This window comes from Coregonus clupeaformis, unplaced genomic scaffold (genome assembly GCF_020615455.1).
Source record: "Coregonus clupeaformis isolate EN_2021a unplaced genomic scaffold, ASM2061545v1 scaf0005, whole genome shotgun sequence".
Classification (NCBI taxonomy): Eukaryota; Metazoa; Chordata; class Actinopteri; order Salmoniformes; family Salmonidae; genus Coregonus; species Coregonus clupeaformis.
Window position 1 is genome coordinate 420879 of NW_025533460.1, and position 19948 is coordinate 440826.

The 19948-nt window shown below is 43.0% G+C and overlaps 1 pseudogene; it reads left to right on the plus strand.

Moving 5' to 3' along the window:
• Window positions 1–6963: 6963 nt before the first annotated feature.
• LOC121578578 lies at window positions 6964–19424 on the plus strand (annotated as a pseudogene).
• Window positions 19425–19948: the final 524 nt, after the last annotated feature.

Consider the following 19948-nt stretch of genomic DNA (forward strand, 5'->3'; position numbering starts at 1 on the left):
ACTGGCCCCACAACCATGGCATTGCAAACGCCATGCTCTACCAACTGAGCTACATCCCTGCCGGCCATTCCCTCCCCTACCCTGGGCTAATTGTGCGCCGCCCCATGGGTCTCCCGGTCGCGGCCGGCTACGAAAGAGCCTGGATTCGAACCAGGATCTCTAGACCACTGCGCCACTCGGGAGACTAATTACATTACTTTTAATTTGTGTCTTATTAGTTTGTTTTAATTTCAAAGTCCGTCATAAATTCAATGGATGTCAGCAGACATTGAGATTGTTTTGTGCATTAAAACAAATATTTTTATTGTACATGTCTGCTTCTCAATCAAACATACATATGTCCATATTAAATACAATCAATCTAATAAAAACATAAATGTGTGTATTCTAAATTATTGTATTATTGCCTCTTCAGACCGACCACACACAACTACCATATCTCCTGTAGTTTTGTTGATTATAATATGGTATGGTAAGACTCAATATACAAATAAAAAAAGGGGAGATGTCTACCATTGTTATGTGTGTATCGCCTTGTAGTGCACAAGAGGCTTTCAAGGTCTTGATTTTTTGGTGTAATTTTCTTTCCCCTAATCCATCTTTAATAAATTGTTGTTAGTAATGTAAAAATCAAACATGCATAACTGTGATGAATTGTTTTGAGTCCTGAATATATATTTATGCCAAACTATTTTTATTAGCAGACATTGTTGGACGTGTGTTGTGTTCAATGCAATGCATGCATGCAACCTTTGCATTCTTTTGTTTCACAATATATTTCGGAGCGTGTCTATTCCTATGATGTCACGATGAAAACCTATGTTACGTACGCATTGAAACAACAACAGAAGGCTAAAGCAGAGAAGCAGCAAAGATTTGTATACTCAAGATAGACCACAGCTTGTCGTTTACAATGGGAACAAATGAGTCATAGTGGGCAGAACAAGCAAGGAGGGGGGCAGAGCCAAACACGCATGTATTTGGCAGAAATCTAAATAACACAATAAATAAATAAAACTTTGGCAAATGGTTGAATCTACAAAACGTAGTCCACTCTGTTCGTAACAGATTCTAGTTTTGTGAACAGAAAACGGTATTGAGATCAAACGTTTCATCGATGAGAACATTTGCATAATGCCGGCCAAAATCCATCTCCTCCCACTGCCGGCCGCTGGGCTCAGTTGGTAGAGCATGGCGTTTGCAACGCCAGGGTTGTGGGTTTGATTCCCACGGGGTGCCAATATTTTAAAAAAGTATGTATGCACTCACTAACTGTAAGTCGCTCTGGATAAGAGCGTCTGCTAAATGACTAAAATCTAAATCTAGTTGGCTAGCCTTCCGGTAAAAAATTATGACTTGCCTGTCAACTTTTCATTGCGTAGACCGGTGCGCCCTCCTGTGGACTCTTAAAAAATGGTAATAATACGTCATTTAGCAGACGCTTTTATCCAAAGCGACTTACAGTCATGCGTGCATACATTTTTGTGTATGGGTGGTCCCGGGGATCGAACCGGGATCACCAACATATTCAGTGTTGTAACCAAATAATGTCTCATCATTTGTTTTACAGATTAATCTTATGTTTTGAGAAAGTAGATAACAGTTGAATACTAAAATATGAGTATTAATAATTTACATCAAATAAAACTAATTTCAGTTATGTGCATTGACATAAACAATGAAAACACTGTTGGAGTTTGTGTTGCAGAGGTGCACTTGAAAAGTAAAGGAAGAAATACACAAGATGGGTTCAATAAATATATATATTATATTTTAGACATTTATTTTTTTGTACAAATAAATAATTTCACATGAACACAAACAAAACAAACAATTAAATCCCTATATTGTCACAAAAATCACAATATAAATCCAGCTCCACCGCTACCTCTTGATCCCACTGCACACACCTGCAGTGGAACCAGTGCTGGCAGAGGTCACAGCACACCCATGGCACCTCGGATCTACACTCCTGAGAGGAGCTTGCAGGCGGATCATGCTCCCCGCAGCGAGCACAGGAGGTGGTCTTCTTTTATAAAAAATTAAATAATAATAAAAATTGATTAATATGGTTTTGCAAAATGTAGAAGTTCTTCAACAACAATAGTAGTTGATACAACTGAGAGAGAGAAAAAAACAGATGATGAAGTACCTGAGAGTGGTGCCATGGGTGGCGTGACAGGTGTGAACGGTGGAGCTTTTCTCTTCCTTTTCTTTGCTGCAGTTTGAGAAAAAGTAGTGTTAGACAGAGCATGTTTCATGAAAACCCTTTTCAACTTTTTTACATCAATACCTCTGGAGGAAGCTGCAGAGGTTTTGGAGGAGGTGGAGATGACTTGAGGGCTGGTGCTATGTACTGTAGATATGTAGAGATTTTTCTTTTACATTGCTGTTTTATAAAACAGATAACAAACAGTCATTTTTTCGTAATTTAACATGTGTTTATCTGTGGAGGTGGCGGTATTCAAATTGCAGGGGGCAGGGACACCAGACGAGGCTGCTATGGTGGTGTGACCAGGGGAGACGGAGGAGGCAGTTGGTCCAGAGGAGGCCGTGTTGGTGGTGACAGACATGGGGGGTGGTGTGCATCATAGTGGTGGTGGACAAAACCGCCGACGATGGCTTGGAGGAGCTGGTGTTTGTAATGGTGGGGTTGAGGGGCCGACGATGGTGTGGCCGGGAGAGTAGGCACGTGGCCTTCTTCTGCAGCTGGGGACTCCGGCGGCTCCTACAGGTGTTGCACACTGGGAGGCACTGGCAGTGGTGATGCAGCTGTCAGGAGTGGTTCCAGCAGGGGGTCCTGCAGAGGCGATGGCGTCAATGGTCTCATCCATGGCAGCCCTCTCCTGTGCCCTCTGTGTTCTGAGGGCTGCCCGACACTCTTTCTCCTCTGCCTCTGCCCTCTCCTTCTCACCCCTCTCCTGTCACTGGCGTGTGTATTCCTCCCCGGTGAGGCATGTGGCGACCACAGGGAGTCTTCTGTATCGGTCCAGCCGATACTTCAGGACAGTAAGGATGTGCCCCAGGTCCTTCGCTATCAGCCCCCTCTCTATTAGGGGGTGCTCTTCTAGAGCTAGGCCTGGGACTGGAGCAGGGGCTGGGACTGGAGCAGGGGCTGAGGGTCCTCCTGTGGTCGCTGGGGAGGAGGTGCTGATGGATGGCACAGTGCTGCTGATTCCAGGAGAGGCGGTGGTGGGACCCGGTAAGGACCGAGACGGCATTAAACGGGACACTTCAATGGCTGAAGGGTCAAAAGGGAAGAGGCCACACTTCTTAAACCCTTCCACCACATAGCGCATGTCCTTGCATCGCTGGTACGGGTAGCGGAATACTCGGGCAAATTCTGATTTGTTTACCACGTAGGAGTGGTCAATATGGCTAAGGTCTCCAGCTACCTTGGAGAACTCAGCCTTTAAAGGGCCAAAGTATGCCACGTCCAGCGGCTGCAGGACATGGGTGCAGTGTGGTGGAAGAAGTATAACCCCTTCCCTTAGTGCCGCCGCGAGCACCTCTGGGTCCATGTGGCTCTTGTGCCCATTGAAGAGGAGAAGGAGAGGGCGCTCTTTCACTGCATGCTTAATGAAGTGCAGAAACCACTTCCTGAACAGGTCCCCATCAATGTAGCCACTGCTTGACCATCCATACAAGGCTTGGGGGGGCTCCCAGTGTGTAGTGGCCACCGGGGAAACACTTGGGGTAGATGATAAACGGGGGGACGTCCTCCCCAGCTGCGTTGAAGCAGGCCAGCACTGTGATGTGCTCCTTGGTCCCCGGAGCCTGCTGGTACACGTGTTTTGCGCCCCGGGGAGCAAGCACTTTGTGCCTGCTCTGGTCGCTACGAAACCCAGACTCATCGCAGTTATAGATTTGTCTGGGTTTCTCCCTAAACCCACTCTCCTCCAAGTGCTTCTCATAAGAAGTGAAGAAGGTGTCCATTGTCGGATGTGTGGCACACTCAGCTCTCCCCCTGTCCAGGGTGTCCGGCCTCCTCATGCTCAGGTTCTTGTGCCTCCTCCTGAACATTTCCCACCACCTCTTCCCCAGTGGTGGGATTGTTTCCCCTGGGTGCCGAAACCTACAATAGAATATAATATATAATTGTCCATCCAGGATTAAAATGTTTGTTTTGGCATCACCATACACATCCACATTTACATCACACACATTGAGAACAGTCAGTCCACAAATCTACATACATAAATACATAGAACACCAAATACCTGCGTATTTTGTTGGCGGATTTCATCAGCCTCTGTCTGGTGAAGAGGAACCCATGGCTGGCGCAGTAGATACAGTACTGCACCAGATAATTTTCATCCTCTGGTGCAAGCAATGTGGGTGGTCCACTGCGACAACCATGGGTCACCCGGCCGCTCAGCCTGTCCGCCAGGGTCTGCCGAGGTACACCATGCACCTTGGTAGATAAGAAAAGAAAACTGTTACTAGCAGATAAAATTCACAAAAATAAAAGATGCCTAACCTTGGCAGCCTGGCGGATAGCCATCCCTGCCCCGCAGTCCTCCATGGCATGGAAAATGTCCACCTCACTCCACTGCTTCCTCTTGACTTTCTCCATGCTGTAGTGTTAATACATGTAGCTAAATAACTTGGCATACTATACACATTTTAGAAAGACAACTCAATCTGAATATGTATAAACATTTACATTTCAAAGCTAAGGCATTGAAAGGTGATGAAAGTTTTCACAATAACTGAAAGTGTACCCACGTTTTTTGTTTGATGTTATCTGTAATGAAAATTAGTGTCCCAATTTGTTTAATATTGCTGCAACATTGTAAAATTTGACTAAATACTGCCTCTATGTAGCTGTTGTAAGATGAAACATAGCCAACAGTGATAGGTGTCAAAAAGTTAATGGTTCAAAGTTCCAAATACATTTTTGCAAATTGTGCAAAACGCCTCCGTCAGAGGACTCCAATTTTGATACGGTAAAGCTTGACAACATTCAGCTGTTTTCGTGATATGTATTATCTAACTATCTAAATCCGCTTTTTCTGTGAGAGCTTCCCATGTCTGGAATACACTGCCATCAGACACACATAACTGCACCACATATCACACTTTCACAAAATGCTTGAAGACATGGCTAAAGGTCAATCAGATTTGTGAACATGGTCCCTAGCTGTGTGTTGCTGCTTTCCATGTCTGTTGTCTGTAACTTGTGAGGTGTGGAAACACTTTGTTGCTTTTATGAATTTTGTCTTGCTGCTTTTTGTTCTATGTTGCTATGTCTGTATGCTACGTCTTGCTTGTCCTATGTTGCTATGTCTGTATGCTATGTCTTGTTCTATGTTGTTATTGTCTATATTGTAATTGTTTTTAATAACCTGCCCAGGGACTGCGGTTGAAAATTAGCCGGCTGGCTAAAACCGGCACTTTTACTGAAACGTTGATTAATGTGCACTGTCCCTGTAAAAATAAACTTAAACTCAAACTCAACTCAAACTCAAACTCAACGCTTACAATTTATTTCATTTTTGCTGTCTTAGCAGTTCTATCAACATTTAGCAATTAAGCTAGAAACATTAGAAAATCTGTTAGCTATATTTCAGAGGTAAAAAGTTGGATATTAAATGATGTGTGGTCTGTCGCGCAGTTGAATTTTACAATATGCAGCATGTTCCACAAAATGTGTACATATATAACTTTTTTGAAAACGCTCAAAACCTAACTTAACTTACATAAATTGCACTGAAAATCGGTGGTCAGCTAGCTAGAAGGGTGTCGTTAGTTGCAAAACGTACCGTTATTTTCCAGTCCATTTAAATGTTGAGCTCGAGGTGATTTAGTCCTCCAACCGCTAGAGAGTGTCCAAAGTTAGGGGGTGTTCGATGTTGGGGGAAAATGAGCTAAATGCTCATTAATATTTGTAGATCAGTCAGTCACAATTCACCCATGCTACATTACGGTTTTGATGCGCTCGAACACGGCCAATGTTAGCTAGCTAACGTTAAATGGTTGACTTTCTACTCATATTTTTGTTATCCATAAAAATGAACTAGCTAACGTTATCCTGTTACCTGGTTTTTATTTGAAGGTTTTTGGTTAGCTATATTACAATAGGCAATGTATCTGAGTGAAGTTAGCTAGTTTTAGATAGGTTGTTCACTGTGTTGTGTAACGTAAGCCCCAGCATTGTTTGAGTTGCGCATGATTGGGAGAGGGCCTTCGTTATCAAATTAGCTAGGATAGTTTGCTGGCATTTCGACAAGGTTTCATCACATTAGACAAAATTGTTAATTATTTGTTTACTGTAGGCCTAATTACTCGTAATAGTTTATGTAGTTACGGGGGGATTTTGGGCCTAGGTGTATTAGCTAACAGTAGCTGTGTGTTAGTTACCGGTAAGCAACTGTCGCTAAGTAAATCTGAAACGTAACTAGAGATGGTCATGGTGAGACTGGGAGCTATATTTACATTTGACATTTTAGTCATTTAGCAGACGCTCTTATCCAGAGCGACTTACAGTTAGTGAATGCATACATTTTTCATAATATATGAGGCTTGAACTCAGGAAGCCCCTTACCCACAATATTTTACAACCAAGTCAGTGAATAGCTAAGCCCATACAATACCTTTGTAATGCCAGGCTAATCAAAACACTAATTATTTCCTTGCATAAAAGGAGGCTACATTCGTTCATTTTCAGACCCAGACAGTTAACGTTAGCTGTCTATTTGATCTTCCCAAGTATGTGATCCAGAATAGATAGAATGAAGTGACAACAAAGTACCTTTTGCTCTGGTGATGCAGCCAGACATGTTTTCACTTTCATTCCAGGACATGTAGCTAGCTACTTCAAGTTTTTCTTAATTAAGAAGGCTGTTTTTATTTGAAGCCATTACTGTACTAATCAACAGTAATGCCTAATGTCCATCACATATTAGTTTTTTCCCCAGGAAATTTTACTCCAGGGACAGGGTCCAACCAAGTCCAGACAAGATGAACATGTTTGATCAAAATATACATTTTGATTCCCTTTTTACATTTTCCCAAATGTAAGTATCTTGCATGGTTGACTATTTCCACACACTATCTGACAACAGTAAGGAGACTCACTGGCATCATTACAGTGTCATCATCATGAGTCAGTCATTGAACAGAAGCAGTCTGTACTGGACACAAACTTGCTTTGCTACTGTTGCAGACATTGATGTGTTACTAAATTACAATATGACTAGATTAGTCCTAACTGATGAGGTGGACATTTTTTGTTAAAATACATTTTCTGTAGAGCTAAACCTGTTCCTCATACAATAAAAACTCTCCCCTCTATCTAAACTCCTGCTCCACTCAGGCTACAAGCATGATTCTGGATGGGGTGGGTTGGGGGTAGTGATAGATAAATTAATCTGTTGATGTTAGGCTTTGTGGCTGTTGCATGTTATTGTATTTGGAAGAGTATGGATCAATGTCATTTTGTCTTGTCTTGCAACTGAATAAAGAAATTATATCTATCTATCTATCTATCTATCTATCTATCTATCTCTCTATAGTGCATTCGGAAAGTATTCAGACCCCTGGACATTTTCCACATTTTGTTAAGTTAAAGCCTTATTCTAAAATGGATGAAATAGTTTTTTCCCCCTCATCAATCTACACACGATACCCCATAATGACAAAGCAAAAACAGGTTTTTGAAATTTTAGCAAATTGTAATATCACATTTACATAAGTATTCAGACCCTTTACTCAGTACTTTGTTGAAGCACCTTTGGCAGCGATTACAGTCTCGAGTCTTCTTGGGTATGACGCTACAAGCTTTTCACACCTGTATTTGGGGAGTTTCTCCCATTCTTCTCTGCAGATCCTTTCAAGCTCTGTCAGGTTGGATGGGGAGCGTCGCTGCACAGCTATTTTCAGGTCTCTCCAGAGATGTTCGATCGGGTATAAGTCCGGGCTCTGGCTGGGCCACTCAAGGACATTCAGAGACTTGTCCCGAAGCCACTCCTGCGTTGTCTTGGCTGTGTGCTTAGGGTCGTTGTCCTGTTGGAAGGTGAACCTTTGCCACAGTCTGAGGTCCTGAGCACTCTGGAGCAGGTTTTCATCAAGGATCTCTCTGTACATCGCTCTGTTCATCTTTCCCTTGATCCTGACTAGTAATAATAATAATAATAATTGGTCATTTAGCAGACGCTCTTATCCAGAGCGACTTACAGGAGCAATTAGAGTTAAGTGCCTTGCTCAAGGGCACATCGACAGATGTTTCACCTAGTGGGCTCGGGGATTAGAACCAGCGACCTTTCGGTTACTGGCACAATGCTCTTAACCACTAAGCTACCTGCCGCCCATAGTCTCCCAGTCCCTGCTGCTGAAAAACATCCCCACAGCATGATGCTGCCACCACCATGCTTCACCGTAGGGATGGTGCCAGGTTTCCTCCAGACATGACGCTTGGCATTCAGGCAAAAGAGTTCAATCTTGGTTTCATCAGACCAGAGAATCTTGTTTCTCATGGTCTGAGAGTCCTTTAGGTTCCTTTTGGCAAACTCCAAGCGGGCTGTCATGTGCCTTTTACTGAGGAGTGGCTTCCGTCTGGCCACTCTACCATAAAGGCCTGATTGGTGGAGTGCTGCAGAGATGGTTGTCCTTCTGAAAGATTCTCCCACCTCCACAGAGGAACTCTGAAGCTCTGTCAGAGGAACCATCAGGTTCTTGGTCACCTCGATACAATCCTGTCTCGGAGCTCTACGGACAATTCCTTCGACCTCATGGCTTGTTTTTTGCTCTGACATGCACTGTCAACTGTGGGACCTTACATAGACAGGTGTGTGCCTTTCCAAATCATGTCCAATCAATTGAATTTACCACAGGTGGACTCCAATCAAGTTGTAGAAACATCTCAAGGATGATCAATGGAAACAGGATGCACCTGAGCTCAATTTCAAGTCTCATATTAAAGGGTCTGAATACTTATGTAAATAAGGTATTTCAGTTTATTTTTAATACATTTGCAAAAATGTCTAAACCTGTTTTCGCTTTGTCATTATGGAGTATTGTGTGTAGATTGATGAAAATGTTTTATTTAATCCATTTTAGAATAAGGCTGTACCATAACAAAATGTGGAAAAAGTCAAGGGGTCTGAATACTTTCCGAATGCACTGTGTGTGTGTGTATGTATGTATGTATATATGTATGTATGTATACATATGTGTATGTGTATGTATATGTGTATGTATGTATATGTATATGTGTATGTATGTATGTATGTGTATATGTATATGTGTATGTATATATGTATGTATATATGTATATATATACAGTGGGGAGAACAAGTATTTGATACACTGCCGATTTTGCAGGTTTTCCTACTTACAAAGCATGTAGAGGTCTGTAATTTTTATCATAGGTACACTTCAACTGTGAGAAACGGTATCTAAAACAAAAATCCAGAAAATCACATTGTATGATTTTTAAGTAATTAATTTGCATTTTATTGCATGACATAAGTATTTGATACATCAGAAAAGCAGAACTTAATATTTGGTACAGAAACCTTTGTTTGCAATTACAGAGATCATACGTTTCCTGTAGGTCTTGACCAGGTTTGCACACACTGCAGCAGGGATTTTGGCCCACTCCTCCATACAGACCTTCTCCAGATCCTTCAGGTTTCGGGGCTGTCGCTGGGCAATACGGACTTTCAGCTCCCTCCAAAGATTTTCTATTGGGTTCAGGTCTGGAGACTGGCTAGGCCACTCCAGGACCTTGAGATGCTTCTTACGGAGCCACTCCTTAGTTGCCCTGGCTGTGTGTTTCGGGTCGTTGTCATGCTGGAAGACCCAGCCACGACCCATCTTCAATGTTCTTACTGGGGGAAGGAGGTTGTTGGCCAAGATCTCGCGATACATGGCCCCATCCATCCTCCCCTCAATACGGTGCAGTCGTCCTGTCCCCTTTGCAGAAAAGCATCCCCAAAGAATGATGTTTCCACCGCCATGCTTCACGGTTGGGATGGTGTTCTTGGGGTTGTACTCATCCTTCTTCTTCCTCCAAACACGGCGTAGTGGAGTTTAGACCAAAAAGCTATATTTTTGTCTCATCAGACCACATGACCTTCTCCCATTCCTCCTCTGGATCATCCAGATGGTCATTGGCAAACTTCAGACGGGCCTGGACATGCGCTGGCTTGAGCAGGGGGACCTTGCGTGCGCTGCAGGATTTTAATCCATGACGGCGTAGTGTGTTACTAATGGTTTTCTTTGAGACTGTGGTCCCAGCTCTCTTCAGGTCATTGACCAGGTCCTGCCGTATAGTTCTGGGCTGATCCCTCACCTTCCTCATGATCATTGATGCCCCACGAGGTGAGATCTTGCATGGAGCCCCAGACCGAGGGTGATTGACCGTCATCTTGAACTTCTTCCATTTTCTAATAATTGCGTCAACTGTTGTTGCCTTCTCACCAAGCTGCTTGCCTATTGTCCTGTAGCCCATCCCAGCCTTGTGCAGGTTTACACTTTTATCCCTGATGTCCTTACACAGCTCTCTGGTCTTGGCCATTGTGGAGAGGTTGGAGTCTGTTTGATTGAGTGTGTGGACAGGTGTCTTTTATACAGGTAACGAGTTCAAACAGGTGCAGTTAATACAGGTAATGAGTGGAGAACAGGAGGGCTTCTTAAAGAAAAACTAACAGGTCTGTGAGAGCCGGAATTCTTACTGGTTGGTAGGTGATCAAATACTTATGTCATGCAATAAAATGCAAATGAATTACTTAAAAATCATACAATGTGATTTTCTGGATTTTTGTTTTAGATTCCGTCTCTCACAGTTGAAGTGTACCTATGATAAAAATTACAGACCTCTACATGCTTTGTAAGTAGGAAAACCTGCAAAATCGGCAGTGTATCAAATACTTGTTCTCCCCACTGTATATGTGTATATATGTATATATACACTGCTCAAAAAAATAAAGGAACACTTAAACAACACAATGTAACTCCAAGTCAATCACACTTCTGTGAAATCAAACTGTCCACTTAGGAAGCAACACTGATTGACAATACATTTCACATGCTGTTGTGCAAATGGAATAGACAACAGGTGGAAATTATAGGCAATTAGCAAGACACCCCCAATAAAGAAGTGGTTCTGCAGGTGGTGACCACAGACCACTTCTCAGTTCCTATGCTTCCTGGCTGATGTTTTGGTCACTTTTGAATGCTGGCGGTGCTTTCACTCTAGTGGTAGCATGAGACGGAGTCTGCAACCCACACAAGTGGCTCAGGTAGTGCAGCTCATCCAGGATGGCACATCAATGCGAGCTGTGGCAAGAAGGTTTGCTGTGTCTGTCAGCGTAGTGTCCAGAGCATGGAGGCGCTACCAGGAGACAGGCCAGTACATCAGGAGACGTGGAGGAGGCCGTAGGAGGGCAACAACCCAGCAGCAGGACCGCTACCTCCGCCTTTGTGCAAGGAGGAGCAGGAGGAGCACTGCCAGAGCCCTGCAAAATGACCCCCAGCAGGCCACAAATGTGCATGTGTCTGCTCAAACGGTCAGAAACAGACTCCATGAGGGTGGTATGAGGGTCCGACGTCCACAGGTGGGGGTTGTGCTTACAGCCCAACACCGTGCAGGACGTTTGGCATTTGCCAGAGAACACCAAGATTGGCAAATTCGCCACTGGCGCCCTGTGCTCTTCACAGATGAAAGCAGGTTCACACTGAGCACATGTGACAGACGTGACAGAGTCTCGAGACGCCGTGGAGAACGTTCTGCTGCCTGCAACATCCTCCAGCATGACCGGTTTGGCGGTGGGTCAGTCATGGTGTGGGGTGGCATTTCTTTGGGGGACCGCACAGCCCTCCATGTGCTCGCCAGAGGTAGTCTGACTGCCATTAGGTACCGAGATGAGATCCTCAGACCCCTTGCTGGTGCGGTTGGCCCTGGGTTCCTCCTAATGCAAGACAATGCTAGACCTCATGTGGCTGGAGTGTGTCAGCAGTTCATGCAAGAGGAAGGCATTGATGCTATGGACTGGCCCGCCCGTTCCCCAGACTTGAATCCAATTGAGCACATCTGGGACATCATGTCTCGCTCCATCCACCAACGCCACGTTGCACCACAGACTGTCCAGGAATTGGCGGATGCTTTAGTCCAGGTCTGGGAGGAGATCCCTCAGGAGACCATCCGCCACCTCATCAGGAGCATGCCCAGGCGTTGTAGGGAGGTCATACAGGCACGTGGAGGCCACACACACTACTGAGCCTCATTTTGACTTGTTTTAAGGTCATTACATCAAAGTTGGATCAGCCTGTAGTGTGGTTTTCCACTTTAATTTTGAGGGTGACTCCAAATCCAGACCTCCATGGGTTGATACATTTGATTTCCATTGATAATTTGTCAGCACATTCAACTATGTAAAGAAAAAAGTATTTAATAAGATTATTTCATTCATTCAGATCTAGGATGTGTTGTTTAAGTGTTCCCTTTATTTTTTTGAGCAGTGTATATGTATACAGTGGGGGAAAAAAGTATTTAGTCAGCCACCAATTGTGCAAGTTCTCCCACTTAAAAAGATGAGAGAGGCCTGTAATTTTCATCATAGGTACACGTCAACTATGACAGACAAATTGAGAAGAAAAAAAATCCAGAAAATCACATTGTAGGATTTTTTATGAATTTATTTGCAAATTATGGTGGAAAATAAGTATTTGTTCAATAACAAAAGTTTCTCAATACTTTGTTATATACCCTTTGTTGGCAATGACACAGGTCAAACGTTTTCTGTAAGACCTCTACATGCTTTGTAAGAAGGAAAACCTGCAAAATCGGCAGTGTATCAAATACTTGTTCTCCCCACTGTATGTATGTATATATATATATATATACAGTATTGGAAAAAAGTATTTGATCCCCTGCTGATTTTGTACGTTTGCCCACTGACAAAGACCTGATCAGTCTATAATTTTAATGGTAGGTTTATTTGAACAGTGAGAGACAGAATAACAACAAAAAAATCCAGAAAAATGCATGTTAAAAAAGTTATAAATTGATTTGCATTTTAATGAGGGAAATAAGTATTTGACCCCTCTGCAAAACATGACTTAGTACTTGGTCGCAAAACCCTTGTTGGCAATCACAGAGGTCAGACGTTTCTTGTAGTTGGCCACCAGGTTTGCACACATCTCAGGAGGGATTTTGTTCCACTCCTCTTTGCAGATCTTCTCCAAGTCATTAAGGTTTCGAGGATGACGTTTGGCAACTCGAACCTTCAGCTCCCTCCACAGATTTTCTATGGGATTAAGGTCTGGAGACTGGCTAGGCCACTCCAGGACCTTAATGTGCTTCTTCTTGAGCCACTCCTTTGTTGCCTTGGCCGTGTGTTTTGGGTCATTGTCATGCTGGAGTACCCATCCACGACCCATTTTCAATGCCCTGGCTGAGGGAAGGAGGTTCTCACCCAAGATTTGACGGTACATGGCCCCGTCCATCGTCCCTTTGATGCAGTGAAGTTGTCCTGTCCCCTTAGCAGAAAAACACCCCCAAAGCATAATGTTTCCACCTCTATGTTTGACAGTGGGGATGATGTTCTTGGGGTCATAGGCAGCATTCCTCCTCCTCCAAACACGGCGAGTTGAGTTGATGCCAAAGAGCTTGATTTTGGTCTCATCTGACCACAACACCTTCACCCAGTTCTCCTCTGAATCATTCAGATGTTCATTGGCAAACTTCAGACAGGCATGTATATGTGCTTTCTTGAGCAGGGGGACCTTGCGGGCGCTGCAGGATTTCAGTCCTTCACAGCGTAGTGTGTTACCAATTGTTTTCTTGGTGACTATGGTCTCAGCTGCCTTGAGATCATTGACAAGATCCTCCCGTGTAGTTCTGGGCTGATTCCTCACCGTTCTCATGATCATTGCAACTCCACGAGGTGAGAGCTTGCATGGAGCCCCAGGCCGAGGGAGATTGACAGTTCTTTTGTGTTTCTTCCATTTGCGAATAATCGCACCAACTGTTGTCACCTTCTCACCAAGCTGCTTGGCGATGGTCTTGTAGCCAATTCCAGCCTTGTGTAGGTCTACAATCTTGTCCCTGACATCCTTGGAGAGCTCTTTGGTCTTGGCCATGGTGGTCTGATTGATTGATTGCTTCTGTGGACAGGTGTCTTTTATACAGGTAACAAGCTGAGATTAGGAGCACTCCCTTTAAGAGTGTGCTCCTAATCTCAGCTCGTTACCTGTATAAAAGACACCTGGGAGCCAGAAATCTTTCTGATTGAGAGGGGGTCAAATACTTATTTCCCTCATTAAAATGCAAATCAATTTATAACATTTTTGACATGCATTTTTCTGGATTTTTGTTGTTGTTATTCTGTCTCTCACTGTTCAAATAAACCTACCATTCAAATTTTAGACTGATCATTTCTTTGTCAGTGGGCAAACGTACAAAATCAGCAGGGGATCAAATACTTTTTTCCCTCACTGTAGTAAGAATTCCCTGTCTTAGGTCAGTTAGGATCACCACTTTATTTTTAGAATGTGAAATGTCAGAATAATAGTAGAGAGAATGATTTATTTCAGCTTTATTTCTTTCATCACATTCCCAGTGGGTCAGAAGTTTACATACACTCAATTAGTATTTGGTAGCATTGCCTTTAAATTGTTTAACTTGGGTCAAACGTTTTGGGTAGCCTTCCACAAGCTTCCCACAATAAGTTAGGGGAATTTTGACCCATTCCTACTGACAGAGCTGGTGTAACTGAGTCAGGTTTGTAGGCCTCCTTGCTCGCACATGCTTTTTCAGTTCTGCCTACAAATGTTCTATAGGATTGAGGTCAGGGCTTTGTGATGGCCACTCCAATACCTTGACTTTGTTGTCCTTAAGCCATTTTTCCACAACTTTGGAAGTATGCTTGGGGTCATTGTCCATTTGGAAGACCCATTTGTGACCAAGCTTTAACTTCCTGACTGATGTCTTGAGATGTTGCTTCAATATATCCACATAATTTTCCTTCCTCATGATGCCATCTATTTTGTGAAGTGCACCAGTCCCTCCTGCAGCAAAGCACCACCTCAGCATGATGCTGCCACCCTCGTCCTTCACGGTTGGGATGGTGACTGATGTCTCCCGAGTGGCGAAGTGGTCTAAGGCACTGCATCGCAGTGCTAGCTGTGCCACAAGAGATCCTGGTTCGTATCCAGGCTCTGTCGTAGCTGGCCACGACCGGGAGACCCATGGGGCGGCGCACAATTGGTCCAGGGTAGGGGAGGGAATGGCCGGCAGGGATGTAGCTCAGTTGGTAGACCATGGTGTTTGCAACGCCAGGGTTGTGGGTTCGATTCCCATGGGGGGCCAGTATGAAAAATAATCTATGCACTAACTGTAAGTCGCTCTGGATAAGAGTGTCTGCTAAATGACAAAAATGTAAATGTGTTCTTCGGCTTGCAAGCAACCCCCATTTTCCTCCAAACATAACGATGGTCATTATGGCCAAACAGTTCTATTTTTGTTTCATCAGACCAGAGGACATTTCTCCAAAAAGTACGATCTTTGTCCCCATGTGCAGTTGCAAACCGTAGTCTGGCTTTTTTATGGTGGTTTTGGAGCAGTGGCTTCTTCCTTGCTGAGCGGCCTTTCAGGTTATGTCGATATAGGACTCGTTTTACTGTGGATATACAGTGGGGAGAACAAGTATTTGATACACTGCCGATTTTGCAGGTTTTCCTACTTACAAAGCATGTAGAGGTCTGTAATTTTTATCATAGGTACACTTCAACTGTGAGAGACGGAATCTAAAACAAAAATCCAGAAAATCACATTGTATGATTTTTAAGTAATTCATTTGCATTTTATTGCATGACATAAGTATTTGATCACCTACCAACCAGTAAGAATTCCGGCTCTCACAGACCTGTTAGTTTTTCTTTAAGAAGCCCTCCTGTTCTCCACTCATTACCTGTATTAACTGCACCTGTTTGAACTCGTTACCTGTATAACAGACACCTGTCCACACACTCAATCAAACAGACTCCAACCTCTCCACAATGGCCAAGACCAGAGAGCTGTGTAAGGACATCAGGTATAAAATTGTAGACCTGCACAAGGCTGGGATGGGCTACAGGACAATAGGCAAGCAGCTTGGTGAGAAGGCAACAACTGTTGGCGCAATTATTAGAAAATGGCTGCGTGGCCCCATGGTGTTTATACTTGCGTACTATTGTTTTTACAGATGAACGTGGTACCTTCAGGCGTTTGGAAATTGCTCCCAAGGATGAACCAGACTTGTGGAGGTCTACAATTATTTTTCTGAGGTCTTGGCTGATTTCTTTGGATTTTCCCATGATGTCAAGCAAAGAGGCACTGAGTTTGAAGGTAGGCCTTGAAATACATCCACAGGTACACCTCCAATTGACTCAAATTATGTCCATTTTCTGGAATTTTCCAAGCTGTTTAAAGGCACAGTCAACTTAGTGTATGTAAACTTCTGACCCACTGGAATTGTGATACAGTGAATTATAAGTGAAATAATCTGTCTGTAAACAATTGTTGGAAAAATTACTTGTGTCATGCACAAAGTAGATGTCCTAACTGACTTGCTAAAACTATAGTTTGTTAACAAGACATTTGTGGAGTGGTTGAAAAACAAGTTTTAATGACTCCAACCTAAATGTATGTAAACTTCCGACTTCAACTGTATGTATGTGTGTCTCTGTCTCTCTGTGTGTCTCTCTCTGTGTGTGTTCCTCATACCATACAACTCTCCCCTCTGTCTCAGCTCCGCTCCACTCAGCTGCACCTGAAGAATGTCTACTCCAGCCTGGCCCTGTGCATGTTTGTGGCTGCTGCTGGAGCCTATGTCCACATCGTCAGCAGGCTATTCCAGGTAAACAGAGGTAGTGGTAGCCGTGGGAACAAGTACAACCAAACTGAAGCAATCTGTTAGTGTGTTGTAACTATTAAGAAAAGTGTGTGTGGGGAGTTGGGGGTAGATTTCACAAAAGAGGGCCATATAACATGATTGTCTGGTAATGAATTGAATGTTTTGCATTAACTTGTGATTGACAATCACCATTGATCTTATTACATTATAATAACTGTTGCTGTGTGTTTTGTGTCCATTAGGGTGGGCTGTTGACCATGCTGGGCTCCCTGCCCATGATGGTCTGGCTGACGATGACCCCCCCACTGCCCTCAGACAGAGAAGAAGAGACTGGCCATCCTCTCTGGCTTTGCCTTCTTCACAGGTAATCTCTTGTGGACAGATCTACGTAAACGTAACTGGTACCGTAGAATCTGTCGGGAAGGAATGGGTGCGTAGGATAACGAGCAGCAGTAGTTCCAGTGTTTGGGTTATCTGTCACTGGTTATTTGGATAAATCATGATTTCCCAGGTGTTAGCATCTTTCGGATGGGGAGTGGACATTCGGCCCTGTAACTTGCAAAGAGAGAGGGTGGAGCGCCTCGTTCCGCTCCTGGTTTTAGCCTCTTGATCCCTTCTCTTTTTTTTTTCTTCCTTTTTTTTTTCTTTTTCAATTGTTGGTAATTTTTTTAAACAAAAATGTCTTCTTTTTTTAGTGGGGGTAGATCAGCTTTAATATTGCAGATCCCTTCTCTTAATACCTATGGACCCAGAACTTAATTGACCAGCTGACCAATTACGCAAGACTTTAGTTCTGGGTTAACCAACAAGATTACTTGACAGCTAACCTCATAGCACTGTCAAAGGGCCTACACAGTGTGTGTACTTGTTCACTCACCCTCATGCATTTAAAAGCTTTGGATTGGTGCAAACATGGCTGGAGGGAGTTGCCACCATTTTCCTTACACCAGTCCATTCCTTTTAAGTCCTTGAGTGGGAGGGTACGAGTGCACACTTCCAAAGAAGGGTAGAGAATCGGAACACAGCCTATGTATTTTTAGCTATTGTAGTGGTCATGAGCTGATGTTATATATGTTCATTTCTCTCTTCATTCCAGGTGTTGGTTTGGGCCCAGCCATGGATTACATCATCTCTATTAATCCAAGGTAAAATGACAGTAATAATCTGTAAAGTAGCTAGTTTCCTTTGACTGAAGATTTTTCTAAATGTTTCTCATATCTGCTCTCCTTCTCCAACCAGCATCATAGTTACAGCCTTCCTGGGGACCTCCATCATCTTTGTGTGCTTCACACTGAGTGCCCTCTACGCCCAGCGCAGGAGCTTCCTCTTCCTCTGGGGTAAAGTGTTGTGTGCTGCTAACCACATTGTGTAATGTAAAGGAATGGAAACTATAGAACGTAAACTCGCAAACCTTGATGTGCTACTAGGTCAGGTACATGGAGAAAAAAGTGTACTCATTACCGGTGTCCTGGAGGTTTTCTTCTTTTTATTAAGGGACTGAAACTAACCACTCCGGTTTTAGTGAGACTGTGCTCTTGTACAAAATAAATGTTACCAAATTTAAATACCCCATGTCTGTCTTTCAGGTACTCTGACGTCCGGACTGTCCATCCTGCTCCTGGTCTCTTTCCTCAACATGTTCCTGGGGTCTGTCATGTTGTTCAAGGTAAAGAAGAAAACAACCCAATATAGTCATGTTTACATTGTTTTGATCTATTATTACTACATACACAGTGCTGTCCAACACTACTCTTAATGGACTTATGTGTTACAGTATGACTTACAGAATGTGTGCTAGTTGTCATTAACACCAATCAAGCATTTCTGTTTTTGTGTGTAGGCTCACGTATACCTTGGCCTGGCCATCATGTGTGGATTTGTGCTGTTTGACACTCAACTCATCATTGAGAAGGCTGAGATGGGAGACACAGACTACACTCTGGACCTGGTGAAGAGGGTGGGGGACTAGTTGTTGAAAGTATTTTTTGCCATTGAGATCTGGAATTTAGAAACGTGCATGGGTGTGTCTGTCAGGCCATGCAATCTTTCCTTATCAAACACAGTAAAACATACAGTAGAGTAAGGTATACAATGCAAGTGGTATGGACTTGGTATTGTGTAGAATGTGTCAATAGCTTGGCTCTGTTACAATGAGCTTTTCAAGTGTTTTATAAGATATTTAACTATTTTCTCTCTTCACCCTATTGAAGGCACTCTGTGGATCTCTTCTTGGACTTTGTGACCATCTTCAGGAAAAGCGAATGGTTATTCTGGCCATGAATGAGAAGGTACAATATTGGCAAGGTGCTCAACCACATTGCATTGCTTTTTATGTAGTATACCGACTATACTTCCACTGTCTCTTATACACATTGCTATGTTTTGAACCATCTAATAACATGCACACAGGACCAGAAAGCATCCTAAATACAATATGTATGATTAACCAGCATATTGTACCTTGTAGTAATCTTGTAAGATTAATAATGGTTTAAGGTTAGTTAGGTGAGAATTGATGTCTGTTTTATGTAGAGCTGTATTGTAAATATGTTATTTATTTAGCAGGACAAGAAGAAGAAGTAAATGAAGTGGAAGAAAGCCAGCAAATAAAATATCTGTGACCTGGAATCGCATCAGGAGTGCTTCTGGTGCATTCGCCTTAACAGCTTGATTATTATTAATTATTAAGACCATTATTTGATTTTGTACTTTGATATATTGTCTTAATTTTTAGGAATCGATTGGTTGCATTTGGAATTTGGCTTTGGCATAAGGTTTGATGTATTTGAGCTTTGATGTAAAGGTCTAGAAGTCCCGTTTTTGAAGGGATCGTGTAGTTGTTTTGTGAAGTTATTAACTAACACAGAGACTTATTTTGATAGTTATTTACACGTTGCGAGGTATACATTTTTGAGGAGACAATATTATTATTTTTGCTTTTCCATGTGAACAATGCCTCAAATTATTTAAAAAGGCCAGTTTTTATATACCTACTGATAAGTACTATAACAGTTTGCATTTGTGGGACCTCTTTGGCAGCTGTAAATATAATGGAAATGGATACATTTACTGCAAAGAGGATGATAATTCTGTGAATAATATCTGTC